The 4,907-nt window shown below is 51.3% G+C and overlaps 1 protein-coding gene across 3 annotated transcripts in view; it reads left to right on the forward strand.

The window, feature by feature from the left end:
* Nucleotides 1-3,580: 3,580 nt before the first annotated feature.
* Rnf216 (ring finger protein 216) overlaps nt 3,581-4,907 on the forward strand; it is a 118,357-nt gene continuing 117,030 nt past the window's right edge. The window contains exon 1 of one of the 3 annotated variants that reach the window (XM_055598517.1): nt 3,581-3,728. The gene's annotated coding sequence lies outside the window, so the exon portion shown is untranslated. Of the gene's footprint in view, nt 3,729-4,308; nt 4,384-4,907 lie in introns of those variants that run through there. The other 2 variants (XM_055598519.1, XM_055598518.1) reach the window with 2 other exon arrangements.

Genomic DNA, 4,907 nt, shown 5'->3' on the forward strand with positions numbered 1-4,907 from the left:
TTATTAATATTTTACACATCGATGACAGAGCAACCTGAGAGAGAGAAGGGATTTTTTGTTATGTTTATTTTATTTGTTATTTATTTATTTGGTTTTTTCGAGGCAGGGTTTCTCTGTTGCAGCCTTGGCTGTCCTGGACTCGCTTTGTAGACCAGGCTGGCCTCAAACTCACAGAGATCTGCTGCCTCTGCCCCCGCCCCCAAGTGCTGGGATTAAAGGCGTGTACCACCACTGCCCAGCTAACTTTTTCTCTTGCCAGGCTGGCTCTTTCTCTCAGGTATTTTGTTATAGTGACAAAAAGCTGAATAGCATATTTTGGGGATTTTTGTTTGTTTTGTGGGGTTTCTTTGATTGGTTGGTTGGCTGTTTTCAGACAGTCGAACTCTGTAGCCCTGACTGGCATAGAACTCCCTGTGCAGGCCAGGCTGGTCTTTTAACCTGTGGTAATCTTCCTACTTCTGCTCCTGAATGCTGGGTTTATAGGCATGTTGTGTAACAGTTTCCTCCTAGATGGAAATAGTTTATCCTGCAGGGAAGTGCCTTAAACAGAAAGCTAAACAACTCAAAAGAGCTTCAGAAGTCCCCCAAAAAGACCTTCTCTGGGCTGGAGAGATGGCTCAGAAGTTAAGAGCACTGCCTCTTAAGTCAGAGGTCTTGAGTTCAAATCCCAGCAAACACATGGTGGCTTCCAAGCATCTATAAGGAGATCTGATGCCCTTGTGCCCTCTTCTGGCATGCAGGCACACATGCAGGCAGAACACTGTATATAATAAATAAATAAATCTTAAAAAAAAAGAAGAAAGGAAGGAAGGAAGAAAGAAAGGAAGGAAGGAAGGAAGGAAGGAAGGAAGGAAGGAAGGAAGGAAGGAGAAAGAAAGACCTGATCCATTAGGTCCCTCTCTGCAATAAAATCTGAGAGACCTCTCACAAGAGCAGAGACCGAGCTTCAGTCTGCAAAGAAGATTCTCGGATGAGCAAAGCTGCAATGAAGACTCCTGAGACCAGACCGACTTCCTGGGAGAAGCAGAGACCAGCTGAGCTCCTTGGAAGATGTTTAAACCCACAGAGGGACTTGGAGAGGACATGCCCCAGCCGTGGGCTGTGTACTGCTCCAGGCCCTGAGCTTTGTGCTCTGGTTTTTGGCGATACAGCTGTCTTTGAGGCATGCTGGCTCTTGTGAGCAACGCCTCACCCATATTCGTGCAAGTAACCCCAGAAAAACCCATTAGTGCACCAAGCTGGACTTTGGTAGTAGCCATACTTTGGTCTGTCATGGGTTCCCCATCTGGAGGGAGTAGTGCTGTGTCCTTCCAGGAAAAGTTTTGTCACACAACCTGTGTGCCGCCACCATAACTGGTTCCACCGCATTGTTTTACTTATTGTGTTATTTCAGATCTCTTTCCCACTTGCGGCGTTATATAGCTATAATCCTGGAAATCCAGCACTTGGGAGATTCTCACAGGCCCTGTTACCCTCCCCCTTGCACCACCGTTGGCAGCCCTCCTGGTGTGGCCTGACTATGCCCCTTAAAAGTCCACGTACTGAAACGTACTCGTCAGTTCTGTGTTATTGGTATGTGGAAAGGAGCTTTTGAGGTTAGAAGGTCAAGACAGTGGCACTCTCACAATGGCACCAATGCCTTGATAAACAGGGAGAGACAGCCAGGCTAGCACACATACTCTTTTGGCTAATGCAATGCCTTCTATTTTACGATTCAGTAAGGAGTCTCTCTCCTGATCCACCGTACATCCCAGCCTTTGGACTTACCAGCAAGATCACAAGTTCAAGGGCAGGCTAAGCTATGTAGTGAGTTCAAGGCCAGTCTAAATACTCTAGTGAGATCTTGTCTTAAAATTTAAAAAACATAAAGAGGAGGACTGGAAATGTAATTCAGTGATTGACAGCTTGCCTAGTGTGTATGTTGATGGGGATTTTCTGTAACCTGTGTTTTTCACCTATGCCCTTGTTCTCAGAAATAGCTACTCTTATCCTTAAACATATTTACAAAGCCTAGGCCAGTATAGCTATGCATGTTTCCTGACTTGCTCATAACTAATATCCCATTTATTCTATTCTGTTCTGCCATGTGGCTGGTTACCTTTGCTCAGGTTTCATGCATCTGTCTTCCTACATGTCCCAGGGTGAATTCCCTGAACCACTGTCTTTTTCCCAGAATCCTATCTCTCGGCTGGAACTCCTACATCCTTATTTCCTACCTCAGCTAACAGGCCATAAGCTTTTTATTGACAGGAGAATAATCCATACAGTACACAAGAGCCTATACCTACATGCATGAGGCCCTGGTTCAATCTCAGAAACACACACACACTCCACACAAGCACCCATTCACCTCACACACATAACCACCCACATGTTCTCACACATGTGCAGACCCATCTACACACACACACACACACACACACACACACACACACACACACACACAAATAGAACCCAAAACAGAACTAGAGAGATTGCTCTGAAGCTGAGTGCTTACTGCTCTATAAGAGGACCAGAATTCCATTTCTAGCCTGCATAACTCATGACCCAGAACTAGCTCCAGGGGATATGATGGCTTCTTGTGAAGGCATCTGCCCTTGTACATCACATAAACACACACACACACACACACACACAGAGAGAGAGAGAGAGAGAGAGAGAGAGAGAGAGAGACTTGAGGTTTTTGTTTGTTTTTCAAGACAGGATTTCTCTGTGTAGTCTTTGTTGTCATGGACTCACTTTGTAGACCAGTCTGGCCTCGAACTCACAGTGATTCACCTGCCTCTGCCTCCATGAATGCTGGGATTATAGATGTGTGCCACCATGTCCGGCTTGACTTAAGGTTTTTAATGAAAAATATTTTATTGAAAAGGGGTTTCTCTGTGTAGCCTTGCCTGTCTGAAACTCACTCTATAGATCAGGCTGGCCTCAAACTCAGAAATTCACCTGCCTCTGCCTCCCGAGTGCTAGATTAAAGGTATGAAAAATTTTAAATATCTTTATTATTATCATTATTCTTTTATGTGTATGTCTGGGCACCACTTGCATGCCCAGTGACTTCAGAGGCTGGAATTAGTGGTCAGATCTTCTGGAACTGAAATGCCAGGTCCTTGTGAGCTGCAATGTGGGCTTCAGGAACTAAATCTGGGCCAGTGCTCTTAAGCACTGAGCCTGTTCGCCAGCCTTGATTTAAAAGAGTTTGAATAGAAGGGTGCTTTATTTGTCACCAGATACCCTTGGGGGAGAGTTGGGTCACCTGCCTCACCTGGTACACAATACCACCTCATGAGCGGCACAGATAAGTGGTAAATCAGTTGATTCCAAGGCCAGGTGCCCTCCAGCCTGGTTAGGAGACAGTGCCCCTGGGGTTCAGCTGTTCTGTTGTCCTCCCGCCGCAAGGGGGAGTCAAGGCTCTGCAGCTGTGGAGCCTATATGAAGGCCGGCTAGGCAACCATCTCTATGGTCTCGCTCTCCAGGCCCCTCCTCCCCGACCCTCCTCAAGCCTCTATGGTTCTTCCTGTCATTAGTCGGGAGGGGGCGCTGCGCGCAGGCGCGAGCTGAACGCCGTGGCGAGGCCGGAAGGAACGCAGTGGCAGCCTCGGCGGCGGCGGCGGCGGCGGCGGCCGCAGTAACGGCGAGGAGGCTTATCAAACGGCTGCCTCAGGGGACTGGAGACAGAACTCCCGGCGCCGACTCGCGCTCGCGGAGCTGGGCCTGTGGCGTGACGAGTACGTGACGGAGGCACGCGCGCGGGCTCCCGCGGCCGCGGGTCGAGTGTGGAGAGTGGCCTCCCGCCGGGGCGCCGCCGGGGTGGGGGCGGGGGCCGAGGGGCCGCGCTCGCGCGCCCCGGGGTTCCGAGGCGGGGACCGCGCGGGGGGTGTCGGGAAGGGAGCGGCGCCCCGGACCGCTGGCCGGCGGCCCCCTCCCGCCACTTGAGGAAGTTTCTCGGGCCGCCGTGCTGCGCGGGGGAACGGGGCGGCGAGCCCGAGAGACGCTGGCGGGAGGCTCGCCTCGGTGGCCGCGCTCCCCGCCGCGGCCTGGGGGAGCGGAGGAGGCGGCGGACTGTTGACTTCGAACTCCCGCCGGGGCTCGTCTGGGCCCCCGGGGAGCCCCGGGTGGACGCCTGTCATCCCCGACGGCGCCCCGGAGCAGGGGGACACGCAGTTCGTGCAGTCCTGAGGCGGCGGTGGGAGAGAGAGAGAGAGAGAGAGAGCGCTCCTGAGGCGCGTGGCCCGCGGGGCGAGACTCAGGCTTGAGCGGACGAGGCGGCCCCATGGGGGGCTCATCGGGGATCCCAGACTCCTCGCCTGCCGAGAGGGTGCAATGACCGGGGACCGTCCCCTCCATTGTGTTGAGTGTCTCGGTAGCCATTTCCCGGCTGAGGTTTGTTTTGGTTTCTTTTTCTTTACCTTTTTAGAGGCTCACTGCGTAGCCGAGGCTAGCCTGGAACCTGAGAAGTAGACAAGGCTGTCCCCTGGAACTCATGGACATGCATGTGCCTCAGCCCCGGTGTAGGCCACCACGTCCCGTTTTGTTATTGTTATTGTTTTGATTATTATTTTAAGATAGGTTCTTGCTGTAGCCCTTGCAGTCCTGGAACTCAGACATCTGCTTGCCTTTGCCTCCTGAGTGTAGGGGTTAAATGCAGTCGTCCCCTTTCTTCTGGTCAACAGCTGCCCTACCCCTGACACACACACACACACACCTTGCTGGCTGTTTGTTTGGGTGAGATTAATGGATCTGTTGGGCTTCCTTTCAGAGCAAGGGTGAGGAATATATAGGAACCTGTGTGTCCCTTAAATATCTGCGTCAGGGTAAAGTTTCACCCCCCTCGTAGATAGTGACCTTATGGTATCTTTATTAGTTAGTTAGTTAGTTAGTTAGTTAGTTAGTTAGTTAGTTAGTTA

This window comes from Psammomys obesus, unplaced genomic scaffold, assembly GCF_907164565.1.
Source record: "Psammomys obesus unplaced genomic scaffold, mPsaObe1.curated_primary_1811, whole genome shotgun sequence".
Taxonomy (NCBI): domain Eukaryota; kingdom Metazoa; phylum Chordata; class Mammalia; order Rodentia; family Muridae; genus Psammomys; species Psammomys obesus.